The sequence below is a fragment of the Carlito syrichta genome, unplaced genomic scaffold (genome assembly GCF_000164805.1).
Source record: "Carlito syrichta isolate Samal-C Ts95f unplaced genomic scaffold, Tarsius_syrichta-2.0.1 Scaffold130597, whole genome shotgun sequence".
Lineage (NCBI taxonomy): Eukaryota > Metazoa > Chordata > Mammalia > Primates > Tarsiidae > Carlito > Carlito syrichta.
This window is the reverse complement of record NW_007074693.1, coordinates 14120-32911: the sequence shown is the minus strand read 5'-3', so window position 1 is coordinate 32911 and position 18792 is coordinate 14120.

Genomic DNA, 18792 nt, shown 5'->3' with positions numbered 1-18792 from the left:
TTGTTAACCATGTCCCTGTGGTCATCAGAATGTAGTTACTCTCCAGTGATCTCTTCCTTGGAAACCAGTGTGGTTCACTCATTCATATATGACTGGAACTCAAAGTACATCAGTGAGCCAGGCGTGGTGGCTCACACCTGTAACCCCAGCACTCTGGGAGGTGAGACAAGAGGATCACTTTGAGCCTAGGAGTTTGAGACCAGCCTGGGCAACATAGCAAGACCTTGTCTCTGCAAAAAAATTTTTAAAAATTAGTGTGATGTGTGCCTGTAGTCCCAGCTATTTGGGAGGCTGAGGCAGAAGGATCGCTTGAGCCCAAGAGGTCAAGGCTGCAGCGAGCCATGATCTTGCCACTGCTCCCTAGCCTAGACAACAGAGTGAGACACTGACTAAAGAAAAAATTAAAAGTACATCGATGAAGTGATTTCCTCTCAAGTTTTGGATAACTCCTTTCAAGTTTAACCAAGGGTAGAGCCTTATAATTCTACGGTTCCTAGGTTGTTTTTTACATACACTCTGTCATTTGAGTCACATCACCACCCCCTGTGGTTTTATTTTCATTTTCATTTAACTACTGAAAATTAAAAAACAGGTGGGTCACAGAGTTTCAGTGGTTCATTCAAATTCACTCAGCTACAGAGAGGGGCGTGGCTCAAGGTGCCGCCTGCAAATGGAATCCACATCCTTCCCTGAATGCTGCCATGAGGGAGCAAGTCTGGGAGCCGGTGAAGTGGCTGTGACTGCCCTGATGGTTCAGCTTAGACTTGTGCTGACTGGACCTGGGAGTTTTTTGCCTGTGCAGAGCAAGTAAGAATTTAGGCTCCTGAGAAAGTGATGTCTGTCCCCTGCAGACCCCGTGTCCAGGTGCGACCCCCAGTGTCAGAGGTGTCATGGGCAGATCCTTCATGAGTGACTTAATGCTCTTCTTCAGGTAATGAGTTCTCAGGAGATCTGATAGTTTAAAAGTGCCTGGTACTGCCTCCCCTCTCTCTTAGAAGCTTTTGGAAACCCCCACCAGAAGCACATGCTGGCACCACACGTCTTATCATCTGGTGCTGTGGAGCTGTGAGCCTATGAAACCTCTTTGTGTAAACCACCCATCCTGAGGTGTTCCTTTACCACCATGCAGATGGACGGAGAGCTCCATGTATGTCATGCTAGGCACACCATGATCTGCCAGCCAGTGCCAGGAGATAGAACCGGTCGCTCTGTTCTGATTGCTGCTCTGACTCTTGTCCACATGGCTCCCGCGTACGCCCACCTGCCTTGGGTGACTGAGTGTTGCCACTTGGCCCTTGCCACCCTGACATCCAGTCACTTCCACTGCTTTTAGGTTTCCAGTCCAGTGGCTGTGGGCCCACTTTGAGGTCTGACCTACACAAGAGAGCCATCACAGAGCTCTCAGGATACTGGGACTCCCTCACAAACCCATTTCTCACCGTTGTGGGGAAAGTGTGTCTCTGGACCCTCCCAAGTGCATGAGTAGGTCTCAGGGAACACACACACCAAAACATTCCAGTCTCCACAGACCTTCAGGTCCCTTTCCTCTACATTAAATCAGGGCAGGAGGGTACTTCCTGGTGGCTCATGGTGACTCATCTTCAGGTTCATTGTTTCAGACAGCCAACTGAGCAAACTACTAGAGCCTTTCTAATTCCCAGAACTGTGACATTTAGTGCAGAGCCTCTGCTGAGTGAGGCTGTGGCCATAAATGTGGCCTGACTCAATGGTGTGTTCCTCCCACCATAGTCCCACACCCTTGACATCTGTTCCTACACCTGTCCCGGATTTCCATCCTTAAGTTAGAAAACTCAAGCACTTCTCTTGGAGGATAGCTCACGCCTCTCTCCTCGAGGGGCCCACTGGCACTTGAGTCCAGTTAAGGGTTTAGAAGCTGAGAGAGGTTGTAGGGGTGGACCCTGAGGAGAAGCAGCCTTGTCCTCTGTGGCAGCTGCCTCAAGGGAGACCATGACAGTTCCGGAGGCACCGAGGGCGAGGCACTGAGGGCGAGTCCCCTTGGTCGGAGTGGGCAAGCTAAGACCGCTGGAGGCGGGAGGCTGCTCTGCCTGTGGTTGAGGGGAGCTTCTCACTGTCAGAGACTCACCAGAATTGCAGTGCGTCTCCAGACACGTGGATAGAGCTCAGCGTCCCCAGGTTCCTCAGGGTCTTCCCACATGTCCCCATCCCCACTTACAGGATCTCACTATTGCCCAATGAATGCTCCTTAGTGGTAGACACGTGGCAAGGCTGGGGCTCCAGCTGGCCTCGTGCACCCAGCTGCAGGACGAGAGCCTACGTGTGCTGTTCACCGCAGCCCTGCGGCTGCAGGAGATGGGAGTTCCTTTAAGGCACACGGAACCTTCAGGTCATTCCTGAGGCACTTGAGCTGGAATTCAAGTCCCTGAGCTTTTCTTCCATGAGGAGCCACCAGCCAACCTTATTTTATTAGTTTTCAAAAAATGTTGGAATCACTTGGTTCCTTGCTTCTTAGAAGCAGTTGAGTCAGAGTATCCAGTGTGGATATTTTGCATATCTCGTGACATGACACCAAGGGCTATTGTGCATTCTTTACTACTAAACGGAAACCTTCACATTAGAAAGTTTGTTTTGTTTTGTTTTTGAGTTGAAGTCTCACTCTGTTGCCCAGGCTGGAGTGCAGTGGCATGTTCACAGCCACCCCAGTGTGGACCTGCTGGACTCTGGCAATCCTTCCACCTCAGCCTTCCAAGTAGCCGGAATTATAGGCACTACCATGCCTGGCTAATTTTTGATTTATTGTAGAGATGAGGTCTCACCAAGTTGCCTGGACTGGTCATGGATCCACGGGCTCCCAAAGTGCTGGGATTACAGGCTGAGTCACCAAGCGTGGCCACACATTAGAAACTTAATTCCAGAAATCCCAGAACAGATGCAGAAAACTCATCCCTAAAATTTTAAAGTTCCTTCCTCTAGAACCACTCTTCGTACCAAAATTTATATTTCTCCGGGTTCTCCGGAGAAGCAGAGCCAACAGGAGGGAAAAAATGTACAGGCATGCCTGCTCAGTTACCACGTGGTCACAAAACAACAAAGTTCTGTATCTTGGACTGCCAAAAAAATGTATACACATTGTAAGAGATGTTTGCTGTCATGTGAAGTGTCTGAATACTGATGGTGACCACTCTGAGCACCTCTTGTAATTGCAGAAGTCAAGCGTGACTTGTATTCATCTTATTGAGTATTACAATGTTAATACAGTTTTTTCCTTTCTTAAAATGTGTATACATTTTTGGCCCCCTCTATGCAATTTAAAAAATAGATTTATTTTAGGTATTGGCTCACACAATTGTGGAGGCTGGAAGTCCCACTGTCAGTTGTTTATAGGCTGGAGGCCCAGGAAAGTCTGAGGTGTAGGTAGTCACAAGGCCTGAGGGTTGGAGAAGCCGGTGGTGCAGGTTCTAGTCTGCAGTCAGAGAAGATGTGCTTCCTCCCTCCCTTTGCATGCAGGCCTGTTCGCACTCTTGGTGAACTGGATGGTATCTGCCCAGATAGGGGAGGGAAATCTGTTCTGCCCAGTCTGTCAGTCATGCATTCCAGAATTATCTTTACAGATACATCTAGCAAGAATATTTTCCCAGCTTTCTGGGCATCCCGTAGCTCAGTTAAGTCAACACAAACAATTTACTATCATGGACCCCACCCTTAGGACCTCATTTAATGGTCATGACCTCTCTAAAGACCCCATCTCCAAACAGTCACATTGGGGATTAGGGCTTAAGTAGGTGAGTTTTGAGTGGACACATTTTGGATCACAACAGAGGGAACTGGAGGGGTAGTGAAAGGTTCGAGGAGAAGTGAATTTGGAAGAGCCCCTGAAGAAAATAGGACAAAATGATTAAGGAATCAATCTCATTGTCTTGCAAGAAGTAAAAAGTAGAAATAGGACAGGGAAGGCTAGACGTAGTGGTTCAAACCTGTAATCCCAGCACTTTGGGAGGCAAAGGCGAGTAGATTGTCTGAGCCCGCGGGCTTGAGACCAGCCCAGGCAACTTGACAAGACCTCGTCTCTACGATAAAAACAAAAAATTAGCCGGGCCTGGTAGCGCATACCTGTAATTCAGGCTACTTGGAAGGGTGAGACTGAAGGATTGCCAGAGCCCAGCAGGTCGATGCTGGAGTGGTTGTGAGTGTGCTGCTGCCCTCCAGCTTGGGCAACAGAGTGAGACTCCACTAAAAAAAAAAGAAAAAAAAAACCCGCCTGGGCAACTTGGTGAGACCTCATCTCTATAAATTAAAAAATTAGCTGGGTGTGGTGGTGTGTGCTTGTGGTTCCAGCTACTTGGAAGGCTGAGGCAGAAGGATCACCTGAGCCCAGCAGATCGAGGTTGCGGGAGCCGTGAGCATGCTGCTGCACTCCGTCGTAAGCTACAGAGTGACACTCTGACTCAAAAGAAAAAGAAAAGAAAGAAGACTAGGTGTGTAGCTGTGATGTGGCAGGCACTTAAGGATTCTGAACCTAGACATCAGGCACAGGTGACTTGGGCTGGAAGGGCTGGAAACTTCAGCCCAGGCCTAAACCAGCATTACAGGCAGCAGGCTCTGGGCTTTGGACTCCTCCAGCCTGAGCAATTTCTCCCTTCACCCACACTTGCCTTGCCTCCCGAGGAAAAAGCGAGTCCCGGCACAACCCTGTCTGCTGGCTTCAGCTATCGTTTAGCCTGAATACTTGCACTTGCTTTGCGTTCTTACTAGTTGAGGGGCAGCAGGCAGTGGGAGTTGACATAGTTGGAAGGAGTTCCCACTCCCAGCAACCTTCGATCCCAGACCAGCCCCTCTGGTCAGCCCAGGCCTCATGGGTCCGCAGGCGTGGGTGGAATGATGTCATATGTCAGAAGAAGCCAGGAAAGGTTGAAGCAAGCAGAGAGGCATCTAGCTTTTAAGCTGCAGGCTCAATGAAAGATAGACATCTTGGGATCACTTTGTGACCCAGAGGGGAGCCCCTGGGGGATTAAAGAGGAAGAGTGGGATAGACATCATGCTGCATCTCAGCACTGCAGTTCCAAGAAGGCTAGCTTGGAATGAACAGCACTGCAGGGCAGAGGCTTTTGAGGCTGCAGGAACCCAGCCAGGGGAAGGGATGCCAAGGCAGAGGGACACTTCAGGACCACTTGGTAGGGAGGACTTCCTCCCTCGGGCCATCTCCAGGGCTGAATCACCTCTGGGTGTAGGGGCTTTTGAAGAATGTTCTGGAGGATGGAAGTGCAGGAGACCAAGAGTCTGACCACTCCCATGGGAGGAAACCAAGGGACAGAGCTGGCAACTTTATCCTGGGACTACAACGTCAGCCTGGGCTTGACGATGTATTTGAGAAACAGAGCAGGAAGCACAGGCCAACCTCTCCTGTCACTGTCAGAGCCCAGCCCAGGATTTGGTGGGGGGAAATAAGCCTGTGCAGAGGCCACCTTCAACATGAGAAGCCAAGTGATAGCCAGTGACCGCTGTGACCTTTGAAAGGGCTCTTTTTGGGTGAGAAACCCCAAAGGACACCTCGCGGAGGAGCCTGAGCATTCATGAGAGGCACAGCCATTGTCAGGCGTCATGACTCCGGGGGACCAGTCGGGATGCCCACGGGGTAGGCACAGGAAGCCAGCAGGAACAGTGTTGATGATGAAGGCAGAGGGGTGTGTCACGGTGGGGGCCAATCTGCCACCTTCAATCTACTTGACTGTCCTGTGAGTTCAGCACTTGTTACCTCCCACGTTCTGGGCAGAGTGAAGGAGCCACAACCCCACCCTAGGTAAGAGCGTAAGACGAACCACACCTGGCAGTCCCCCTTGTGTGCGTGACCTTGGTTTATGGTAAGGGCAGATCCACGCTGACCTACATTTTCAGAACACGCTTGAGAAAAACCAGGTGCAGCTGTAACATCAGTGCTAAGAGCTTCCATAACATGAAGGGACCCAGAGTCCTGGAGAAAGAAGACAGTTCCTACTCTCAAATGGTGCCATTCTTGGAAACTGTGTGGGTGGGAGTTTTGCTAGTGTCTGCGCCGTGTTAGACAGCCGCCTGAAAACAGTAGCCGGGAAAGCTGGTAAGCTGTCTAGACAGTTGGTCTGAAGGAACGGTACAGCTAGTGAGAGGGTGGACGCTTGTGGGACTGGAGGCCAAGGGGAAGGTGCCTCGTATTTGAGGTCATTTTTCCCTTTCAGCGAGGTATCCCTTTTGAAAGCGAAGGCTGAGGTGGAGGCACCCAGAAGACTTTTGGGAAGCCTCCCTGGGAGAGTGCAACCAAACTGAGTTCAGGGAAGGTGGAGTGTGGTAAAACCCGGGCTCACGTGGGGACCCTGGAAAGCTGGGGATCCCATGTTAGATGAGCTGGCAATGGACCAGCATGCGTGGGTCTGAAACTCGAGTCTACGTCAGCTCAGTCCCTGACGGGGTGAAGGGGATGCCCCAGCCTAGCTGCCTGCCAGAGCCAGAGTGAATCCTTACTGGAAGATTGCACCATCGGTGAGTGACAGATGCATATATGAAGTGAAATGCTGCTTCCCTCATGACAGTGAATTCAGACATGAAATAACGTGATGCCATTTATCCTCAGCAAAGCCAACAGGTAAGGAAAACAACAGAGAGTCTCACGAGGCCGACATGAATTTTCTCAAACCGTATTGGACAGGGCTATCTCTAGGTTCTGCTGAGATTTCCTTCTGGGCTTGGCCTTGCATATGGGCCTGCATACCACCCAGCTGCGGGTGACTGGCCCAGGGCGCAACCCGCCCTGCGGGAACCAGCGGGAGCCAGCGCAGGGGCTCACCAGGAGGAGGTGGATGAGTGCGAGGCCTCCAACTTCATGGAAATATGGAGCGGGTTGACCTCTGCCCTCATTTCAACATCAGTAAGTCAGACTCAAAAGCTAATCAGCAAAGAGCAGCAGGGAGAGACACCGCGTGGCTCCCTGAAAGGTAGGCGGGCAGCTTCAGTCCCAAGGTCCTCAGACCAGAACCCATTTCCTGGCTTTGCTCTGCTTTGGAAGGGTCAGTTTTTGGATAACTATAAGATGGATGTTTGAAGCCTTGAAATAAACCAATAAACCTTCTTTTTTTTTTTTTTAAGTCAGCTTCTCACTCTGTCCCCCAGGCTGGAGTGGTGGCACGATCGCAGCTCACCACAGCCTTGACTTCCTGGGCTCAGGCAATCCTCCTGCCTCAGCCTCCTATGTAGCTTGGACAGGTGCATGCCACCAAGCCCAGCTAATTTTTTGAGTATTTGTAGAGACGAGGTCTCGCTATGTTACCTAGTCTGGTCTTCAATTCCTGGGCTCAAGCAATGCTTCCACCTTGGCCTCTCAAAGTGCTGAGATTACAGGTGTGAGTCACCGTACCTGGCCTAAACCTTCTTTTATTAGCTAAAAAAAATCATCCAGAGTCTTATGTTTTGTCTACATTTTCTTGTACACAATGTTAGCAATTAATAAAAAATAATCAGGCCTGCCTTAACTTACCATATGCTGGGTCAAAATGCAAGTCTCCACAGAGTTCCATTCAATAAAATACCCACAAAGCAAATCTCAACCGTGGCCTTGGGAGTGAGAATGGGGGATTGCCCTCGGAAGGGAGACGGTGACAGAAGGAGACAAGAAGTGGGCGTCTGGGATTCTCCTGGTATTTCTAGATCTGCATGCTGGTCACATGACTGTATTCAGTTTGTGAAAATGGATTTTGCTGTATACATTTTGTGCACTTTTATGTGTATACATTGATGTACACTCTTCTGTGTATTCTACTTAAGATGTTAACAGTGGGAAAAACTTCCTACAAAACAAAGCGAAACTTTCAGCCCAGATGACCTCACAAATGAATTCACAAATGACTTCTTTCAAACATTTAACAGAGAGAGAACATGAACATGTAGGAACTTGAGTTACAATGTCAGTGTAGCCTAAGAATGTCACACTCATAAAAATACTGTGGACCAATTTCTTTTGAATACATAGGTACAAAAATCTTCACCAAAATATTATCAATTTGAGCAAAAAATAAATAAAAATAAAAATCATCAAACTGGGTTTATTCCAGGAATTAAAAGCTGGTTAGCCCCTGAAAATCAATCAATGCTGCCTCCCGTGTTTTCAAAACAAAGGAAAAAACTCATACACTAACCTCAATGGATACAGAAAAAAAATTTCATACAATGAAGCATCAAACCATCTGAGAAATGCAAATGAAAACCCCAGAGAGATGTTTCCACTCTAACCCTAAATGGCTGAAATTAAACAGAAGATGATGGGGCAGGATGGCCCATGCCTGAGGTTCAGCTACTCAGGAGGCTGAGGGAGGAGGATTGCTTGAGCCTGGGAGTTAAGACTAGCCTGGGCAGCATAGTGAGACCCCATCTCAAAAACACATGAATAATATGCCTGACACAATGGAGCCACTGGAGCACGCCCACAGATGGCAGTGCGGGCCTTGGAGCAGTGTTATACAGAGTGGCTTGACCTTCTCTCTTGAGGTCAAGCCCACATCCTGGGAGTCTTCCTCCCCCGAGTATATTCAGTGCTCACCAGAAACACATATGGGAGTGCACCACATGGTAGTGACTGTTCAGAGCACGCTCCCCACACGCACACACAGACGGTTATCACAACCTGACACCCAGTGGAGGCCAGGTACATCGCATTCCCTGTGATTCCATCACACAAGGTTCGAAAATGGGGAACCACCTCACGGTGGTAGAGGTCAGAACTGCAGTGCCTCTTAGAGGACGAGAGAGCATTGGGCAGGCCAATCCATCTTAGGGTGATGGCTCTGATGGGTCTCTTCTCTTTGTGACAATGCGTCAGCCTGCATGCTGAATGTTTGTGCCTTTTTTTGGTATATGCATTCTACTTCGTGAACATGCTAGCACAAGAAAGTGTCCATTTTTCTGGGGTTCTAAAAGCTTTGACTCAATATAAATGCTGTGCGTGTGTGTTGATCTGCACGGCAGCAACAATTCATCCTTTGTGTAAACCCTGATACTCCCAAGAACCAGGCCAGTGGGCACCACAGAGAGCCTCGCTTGTGGTGGGAGGGAAGCATCCAGGTGGGTCCTTGGGCTGTCACCATGTAATTGCGGGGTGCCAGGGATCTTAAAGACCCGGGAGGACAACCTTGGAAAATCCTTTAAGAGGCCGGGCTTCACTGAATGCTTGGTTAGTGCCCTCCGAACTCCCTGCTGCCCCTCGGGCAGTGGGTCACAAGCAATGGGGAGGAAATGTTTGAGCCAAAATGATTGTAGGCACCATCCGCGAACAGCCTCCGTGGGCCCCTTGCTGAGTTCTCTGGAGGCGAGAACTTACCCAGTCCTCACTGCAAACCCCCAGGGGATGGTGGGATATTATGATTCTCTTACACAGAACGTGGGCCTTATTGTTCCACAGCCAAGAGAACCAGAGACACAGGCCGGCTAGGCCGGTCCCTCAAGGCCACACTTTAAAGAACAAGAAGAGGTGAGACTTGAACCCGGGCCATTGGCCCATTGAGCCAGATCCACTTCTGTCTGTTCAGCACCCTCGAAAGCTGCTCTCGTAAACACGCCCAGGAAGTGTCTGAAATACAATTTTTTTTCCTCTCTGTGTCGCCCAGGCTGGAGTGCAGTGGCACAATCACGGCTCGCTTCAGTCTCAACTTCCTGGGCCCAGGCAATCCTCCCACCTCAGCCTCCCAAGTAGCTGTGACTACAGGCATGCGCCACCACACTCAGCTAATTTATTTTATTTTATTTTTTGTAGAGACAAGATCTCACTATGTTGCCCAGACTGGTCTCGAGCTCCTGGCCCCAAACAATCCTTCTACCTCGGACTCCCAAATTGCCGGGATTATAGGCATGAGCCACTACACCCAGCAATGGAATACACTTTTTATGCCCTGAAAGAATGTTCTTCCCGCCCAAAGAAAATATTGCTTTTTTCCCCCTCTACTGGCTGTGGTTAGAAACTCATCTGTGTGGAAAGCCTTTGCTTTGACAGTTTGGCAACCGAAAACCCTTCCTTCAGCCTAACTGAGGATGTGGCTTGAGTTGAGGGATGCTATGACCAAGTAGAAGCTTCTGACTTGGGAGGACTGGACATGACAGTGGTTGACCCGTCATGGGGACAGCGCAGGAGCCCTCTCCTGGCAAAGCCCTCTTCTGCCCAGGACTGTCCAGTTTCAAACCCTAGTTCCTGGGAGAAAAGAGATTGTAGACTGCAGGTCATTTTGTGACATAAGATTTTTCTCAGTGGGACCCCGGTCAGCTTTCTTTGGGGTCAAAGCTTCTTGGTTTTTACTTATCTATTTATTAGAAGACACATGGAGAAAGAATGAGTGTAAGCTTTTGTTTCTCTCATGAACAACTTAGCCAGTCTGGGAACTAGTGACCCAGATCTTGATATCTTTTTGTTTCCTTGAAGACTTTAAGAACATTCTGCAGTTCCAAAGTTTCAAATTTCTGCCTGATCCTACAGGAAGTGAGAGCCAGTGACTAGGCCAGGTTCAGTGACTCAACCTATAATCCCTGTACTTTGGGAGGCCGAGGAGAGTGGATTGTCTGAGCCTGTGGGTTCAAGACCAGTCCAGGCAACTTGGCGAGATTTCGTCTCTACAATAAATAAAAAATAAGCTGGGTGTGGTAGCACACGCCCTGTAGTTCCAGCTGCTTGGAAGGCTGAGATGGAAGGATCGCCAGAGCCCAGCATGTCGACGCTGGGGTGGACATGAGTGTGCAACTGCACTCCAGCCTGGGTGATAGACTCAAAAAAAAAAAAAAAAAGCCAGTGACTTCTTCCAATTAAGATCTGAGCAAACTGACGGGAGATGTCCAGGGAACTTGTTAAGAGCTAAAATATACATGTTTCATGTCAGTGGGACTCACTTTCAGATCTCTGCTTCTGGAAGTGCCCATTTAAAGAAAGTACTTTAAGAGAAGGCAGACACTCGACTTGGCTTAGACCGTGCAGGGGTGCCAGGCTGTCTGGGGGCCTGCTGGCTCACACCCAGGTAACAGTGAGGTGTCAGCTTGCTAGAAAGAAGCTAAAATGAAGCCTGTGTGAATTTTTGTGGCCACGGCAGCATTTCTGCATGTCTGGGCAGTGATCTCAATACGAGAGCTCTGGGCTTGAGGTTTGTCTTGGGCGGTGGAATTACACAAGGACTCACTCCTAAGGTACTCTAAAGTGCCGACTTGGTACCACACACAACTCACACTCTAGTCGCTGAGTGGAGGCAGGACTCAGTGACTAGAGTGTCCACTCAGTGATTAGGTTTTAAGTGTGCCCACCCCCACACTTAAAACCTAGTCACTGAGTGGCCACACCAAGGTTCCAGTGAGTCAGCACTGCCAGGACCCAGTTTCTGTTTCTTGGAGTGGATTCCAAGTCTCTTGACGGGGCAGCTTTGGGTTTTGACATTTTGACGTTGTGTCCCCGAACGGTAGAAGGAGCCACCAGCATGCAACCGGGAGGCTTTGCTTCTTGTTCATACCTAGGGATAAATAGGGTCCTGTGTCCTTTCCATAACTTTAAAATGCTTTTAATCAAAATAATGTTCAGCATCCCTCATCATCAGGGAAATACAAATGAAAACCACAGTGAGATACACCTTACACAGGGCAGGATGGCTATTATCAAACACCAAGAAACTATAGATGCTGGTGCAGATGTGGAGAAAAGGGAATGCTCAGACACTTGGTGGGAGTGTGAATTAGTGCAGTCTCTACGGAGAGTGGTATGGAGATTGCTCAAAGAACGAAAGGTAGATCTACCATCTGATCCAACAATCCCACTGCTAGGTATCTACCTTAAGGAATGGCAGTCAGTATATGAAAAAGAAACCCGTACCCGCAGGTTCACAAAGATGCGGAATCAACCTAAATGCTTGTCAGCTGATCCATGAAAAATGAAAATGTGTTCTATATACACCATGGAATAATATGTGGCCATCAAAAAGAATGAAATCATGTCCTTTGCAGCAATTTGGATGGAATTGGAGAATAGCATCTTCAGTGAACTAATGCAGGAACAGAAAACCAAACACCCATGTTCTCACTGATTAGTAGGAGCCAAACTAAGGGTCTGCAAAGGCAGAGAGAGGGTGTCACAGACCCTGGAGACTCAGAGAGGGGAGAGGGCAAGGGGAGGGATGAAAAGTCACCTATGATCTGGGCTCAGTGACTCAGCCTATAATCCCAGCACTTTGGGAGGCCGAGACGAGTGGATTGCCTGAGCCTGCGGGTTCAAGACCAGCCCGGGCCAGTTGGCGAGACCTCGTCTCTATGATAAATAAAAAACTAACTGAGTGTGGTAGAGTGTGCGCCCATAGTTCTGGCTACTTGGAAGGCTGAGGTGGAAGGGTCACCAGATCCCAGCAGGTCAACGCTGGGGTGGTTGTGAGGTGCCACTGCACTGCAGCCTAGGTGACAGAATGAGACTCTGACTCAAAAAAAAAAAAGAAAAGTCACCTATGAGATCCAGTGTGCCCAGGTGGGGGTGGGCACACTTAAAGCCTAGACTTTTGGGCCACTGTACAGTACAAACAGGAAACCAAAAACAATGTTTATCCCCCAAAGCTATTGAAATAAGGAAAATAACAATAAGTGAAAAAAACCACTTTAAATCAAAATAATATATGAACTGGATCACAAGAACATCTAATTTCTAGTGGAAACCAACAGCCGTCGGGCCTCTCACTACCTGCCGGTCCTTCCTGACATATCTTGAATCGCCAAGAATGTTCTCTTGTGACTTGCAGCCCATTCTCAGTCGATCCCTGTTTACTGTAATCGTTGTATTCAGCGTGGTGGACCGCGGGCTCGCTCTTGCACGCTTGGGGTCTTATTCACGCGAAGGACGAACTGCAAGAAATGTAAACACACAACTGCCCTTGAACCCTTCGGAGAGCCGAGGCTGCCAGAGGAGCAAGGAACGTGGCATCTAAGACAGACAGGCACCTCCAGGGAGGAGGGCTGCAAGCGCATCTTTGCCCAGGTGGAGAAAGTCCAGTCAGGATGTGTAATGCGTGGCTAGCAGTAGAGTGTGCACCAGCTTCGTGCGGTGGAAACTCGGAGGGTGTGGGACTTGCACCTGTTTGCAGGGTCTTCGCAACCCACCAGGTTCACGAGGATGACGGGCTGGGTGCCAGCAGTTGTCACAGGCAAGGAGCACCACATTGAGGAGTCTGCCTCTCCCACAGCAGACCGAAGAGCATTGCATTGAAGAGTCCACCTCATCAAAGCAGGCTAAGGAGCACTGCATTGAGGAGTCTGCCTCTCCCCACAGCAGGTCAGGGAGCACTGAGTTGAGGAGTACGCCCCGCCAGCCTTGAAAGTGACTGGGACAGGCATGGGGTCCGGGCAATTTTAGCACATCCAGTGAGGACCTGCAGGGACCCGTGTGGCCTCATCCTTCCAGCAAGGCCCAGATCAGTCTGGGAGACCTGGGGGCAAGTGCCTCCCACCAGTGGGAACATCCCTTTTCTGTCATGGTGCCGGCCCCAGGCTCGCTGAAGAGGAAGAGGTCAGGAGTGCAGGGGCCTGGCTGGAACCTGCCCCTTCTGGCCCTGAGGGGTAGAAGGGACAGGTGAGGAGGCAGCAGGGAGCAGCCGGACATCCTTTCTCCACACAGAGAGATGCAATGGGTGAGTGACCAGGGAAACGCGGATGGTGGTAGGGAGGCTGGGAGGGCGACCTCTGTGATGCTCCCCCCATCAGCCTGGATGCCACAGCTGGGAAGCCAGTGGGGAAGGAGAGGCAGGACTGGAGTCAGTTGTCCCAGGACTCCCTGCTCCACGGGAGTGTGGCTCGGAACAGACCATTCCACAGTGACCCAGTTAGGGACTGGACCTCACGTGCGAGTCTCCCAGACTTCCTGGGCCCTGAGGCATCCATGGACACCTGCAGCCACACGGGCTTCCCATCTCTGCCACTGTTTCTCACTGTGGGCAGCTCAGGCTCATGACTGCGGTCACCTGGTCAGCTCAGTCACAAGGGCATGGTCTGTGTGTGCAGCTGGCCCAAGTGTGCCACGGCCTTGCCCTCACTGCCTGCTACCAGGCCCTGGGAGACATAGCTGATGCAAGAGCCCGCCATGTTCAAGTTCAGGTGCAGCATGATTGGACAGGGTTTGGCCTCCTGAGCGGCATGGTGGGTCTGGTGATACCAAGTCGTGCATCACCTGGGATCTGCGTCCCCTTGGCCCCTGCATCCCCTGGGTCCCCGCATTAGTGACCTTTTCCTCTCACCCTGGCTCCCACAGGACTGACCCCCTCACCCCCGTAACACAGAGCTTTTAGGTTTCACTGCAGACTCTTCCAGAAATCCCAGGCTCAGGCAGCACGTGGAGGTCAGATCAGATTTGCCTGGGGACCTTGTCAGAGAGGGTCACAGTGATGATGGCTGGTGGCCTCAAGGTAGGGCTTTAGGGACAGCAGTGGGGGAGAGTGTGGATCAGTCTGTGAGTCACAGTGCCGGGGGAGCCGGGTGGGGGTGGACCAGCAGGGACGGTTACCAGGCCTTGACAAAGCCAGGACATGTGACAGCCGACTTCAACTGGAGAATGAATGACAAGAAGGTGTGTGGCCAGGTGCTGGGGATGCCTCCTGCAAAGCCAGGGTTGAGGCCCCGCCCCTCAGAGCCTCAACCCTCCGGGGTGGACCTCACGGAGAGAAGGAGAGGGAAGAGGAGACACATATGAGGGGACAGTCATTCCAGAGAGACTGCAAGACCAGCCGAGTGGGGGAGACACGTGCTTTTCACTGGCGAGTCTCCGTGTTCCTGCCGTCTGGGCGCTGGGCCCCCAGACAACATCCATGAAGACAAAGAAGAAACGTGTTTGCTCTGTGGGTCTGCGTGCCTCGTGAGGGATTTTTTTGACCCTGCTGGAGCCACTGGAGTCACAGAGGGCAACCTTTACTGGGGGCCGTGATTATGGACACAAGGGCACTGGGAGTGGTCCTGGACAGCAGACAGCGGGCACAGCTTTAATGAATGTTGAGATCAGGAGGTCATTCTTTCTTTTAATTTTATTTAATTTTATTTATTTTTTTGAGTTAGGGTTTCACGCTGATGCTCAGGCTGAAGTGCAGTGGTACAACATGGCTCACCACAGCCTCAACCTTCTGGGCTCAGGCGATTCTCCTGCCTCAGCCTCCTGAGTAGACGGGACTATAGGTACATGCTACCATGCCTGGCTTTTTTTTGGGTAAAGACAGGGTGTCATGATGTGGCCTAGGCTGGTCTCCAATTCCTAGGCTCAAGGGCTCCTCCTGCTTTGGCCTCCCAAAGTGCTGGGATTACAGGCGTGAGCCACAACATCTGGCTGAGAATTCTTGAAAATTAAAATCTTGGCCGGGTGCAGTGGCTCAAGCCTGTAATCCCAGCGCTTTGGGAGGCTGAGGTGAGAGGATTGCCTGAGCCCACAGGTTTGAGACCAGCCTGGGCTACTTGACAAGACCTCATCTCTACAATAAATCCAAAAATCAGCTGGGTGTAGTAGTGCATGCCTATAGTTCTGGCTACTTGGAAGGCTGAGGCAGAAGGATCTCCTGAGCCCAGCAAGTTGACACTGGGGTGGCTGTAAGCATGCCACTGCACTCCAGCCTGGGCAATGGAGTGAGACTCCAACTCAAAAAAGAAAAGAAAAGAAAGTTAAAGCCTTGCAGTTAAAACATTAAAAATTCTGAAAAAAAGGGGAGAGAGAGGGCCGCCGACCAGTCAGACTATGTGAGCTCCAGTGTGCGTGAGTGAGTGTGTGGAAAATTTTGTGTACTGCTGGAGAGTGAGTGGGCATGTGAGTGGCTGACTGAGTGAGGGCTAGGGAGCTGGCGGCCAGGGCTCTCCTGGTGCAGTGGCTGGTGCTGCAGCTACTCGGCTTGGACCCTAGTGATTCCTGGGATGCAGAAGCCGAGTGCCACTTTTAAAAAAAATCCATAAAACCCTTCCTGGGAAGAAAATGCTAGGAGAGACTGACTAAATGGGGGCTCGTGAGCAAGTGGCTAGGTCCCTCCTGGTGCAGCAGCTGTTGCTAGAGCTTCTCTGCTTGGTCCCTGGTGTTTCCCAGGTCGCAGAAGCCAATTGCCATCTTTTTTTTTGAGTTGGAGTCTCACTCCGTCGCCCAGACTGGAGTGCAGTGGCCGCTCCCGGCCACCGCAGCCTCAACCTGCTGGGCTCCAGCGATCCTTCTGCCTCAGCCTTCCAAGTAGCTGGAACTACAGGCGCGTGCTACCACACCCAGCTGATTTTTGGATTTATTGTAGAGATGAGGTCTTGCCAAGTTGCCCAGGTGGGTCTCAAACCCGTGGGCTTGGGCAATCCACTCACCTCAGCCTCCCAAAGGCACGGAATTCAAGTGCCATTTTTTTAATGGACAAAAGTTTTCCTGTGAAGAAGTGGTGGGGAGAGACTACTGACCCCAGACTCTATCTCACCACTTCAGCGCCTGGTCAGACACTGATAGCAGGGGCTGCAGAGGGAGCCCAGAGGCAGAGTCCCACCAGACGGGAAAAGAGGCATCCCGCCACCATCTTGAAGGTGGGGCAGGAAAGTGCTCCAACTTGCTCACCACGGAGCAACAGACCTGATCTCTGTGACTGGTGGGTCATCTACTCAGGTGACCCAGAGGGAATATCCTGAAAGCACAAACTTCGGAGGGACCTGATCAGTGCTGAGTCCCAGGTGCCCCCACCCCCTACCCTGATCCAGCAGCCGGGACAAAGGGTGTGGTCAGAAAAGGATGAGAAACTCCAAAGAGATCAGTGGTGAGTCCGGGGCTGAACCAAACTCCCCCTTCCCCTGCAATCCTCTGAACGTCAGAGCCACATAGCTGGGCCACGACTGGGAGGGACAAACCCAGGCAGGGCCTGAATGTCAGTCACAATAGGAGAACTCCATTCCAGGATAGGCCTGACTGGGGCACCCCTGTGAGTACATACCTGGGGAAGAGACAATCCTGCACCTCCCCACTGGAGGAGATCTCCCTGACCATACGAGAGTGGGAGGGGAGGACTGCAGTCCCATTCACCCCCACTGCCCCTCCTCCTCTCCTGCTCCAGACACTGGGGAGACAGTGAAAGAGGCGAAAGCTCTGCAAGAGAGAGCAGATGAGAGGAACAATTACAGAGCCTGCCACAAGAGGTCAGGGTTCTTTTTTTCTTCTTTCTTTTTAATTTAAAAAATTTTTAATGAAAACATTTTTTTGCCTGTTTGTTTGTTAGTTCATCTGTTTTAAAAATATTTTCCCCTTGTGCATAATTGTGTATGTGAGGGTGTAATCTGCATCTTCCTCTTTTTTTTTCTTCTTTTGTCTTTTGATTTTTGATTATGGTGTGTATGTGAATGATTGAATGTTCATCTTTCAGTTTTTTGTTGTAGGTTTGTTTTTGCTCTTTTGTTCTTCTCTTTTTTTAATTTTAATTTTAATTTTTTAATTTTAATTTTAATTTTTAGTTTAAGGTGTGTGAGGGTTCGGTCTGAATTCCTTTCTTTCCCCCCCCCCCCCAGTCTTTCTGTTTTTTTCTCCATTCATTTTGTGCTAGGGGTGTGTGTGTGAGTGTGTGTGTGTGTGTGTGTGTGTGTGTGTGTGTGTGTGTGTGTTTTGTCTTCCTGGTTTGTTGTTTTGTTGTTTGTTTTATTTTACTTTATTGTTATTCCAATTTGTTTTGGGGTGTGTGTATATGTCTCTCTGTGTGTATGTGTGTTCAATTGTTTTTTGCTTTGGTTTCTGCTTTCATTGTTCTGTCTTTCTTTCTTCAAAATATCTTGTCCATCTTATTTCATTTTATTTTTCTCTGTGCTCCTCATTGCTGTCACTGTATCTTGGACTCAGGGGATACACACATGTACCCATTGTATCATCATATAGAGTGGTGGTGGGGAGTGAGTCTCAGGGAACACATACCATAATCAGTGACCATTGTAATTTGCAAGTAGTTTCTGAATCCTAGCCCCCTATCCCCTACTTTATTCAACTTTCAAAACTACAAGAGACAGCAAATCTTCCCAACAATTTAAAAAGATACAAAAGGACACCACATAATGATAGAAGGTTCAACCCATCAACAAGAAATATCCATCCTAAACATATATGCACCCCACACAGGAGAACTAGCATTTATAAAGCAACTACTAAGTAAACTAAAAAAAGATATTGACTCTAACACTATTATAGCAGGGGACTTGAATACCCCACTAACAGCCCTAGATAAATCATCAACATAAAAAATCAACAAGGAGATCCAGAGCCTAAACTTGACACTTGACCCCAAATGGACTTAATAGATACCTACATATTATTCCACCCAACAACCACAGAATATACTACTCATCACCACATGGAACGTACATTCTACTCATCACCACATGGAACATACTCCAAGATCAATCACATTCTTGGTCATAAGTTAAGCATGAACAAATTCCATAAGGTTGAAATATTGCCATGCACCTTCTTAGAACACAGTGAAAAAAAACCAACACCAACAAAATGTCCCCAAAGCCCACAAAGACGTGGACACTAAACAGCATGATGCTGAACAACTCTTGGGTCAAAGCTGAAAGCAAAGCAGAAATTAAGAGATTCCTGTAAACAAATGAAAATGAAGAAACATCTTACCAAAACCTCTGGGATGCCATGAAAACAGTTCTAAGAGGGGAATTTATATCTCTGTGGCACACATCAAGAAAATGGAAAGATCACAAGTTGAAAGCCTAACAAATCACCTAAGGGAGCTAGAAAGAGAAGACCACCAAAACCCTAACTTTAGCAGAAGAATCCAAATCACCAAAATAAGAGCCCAAATATGGGCC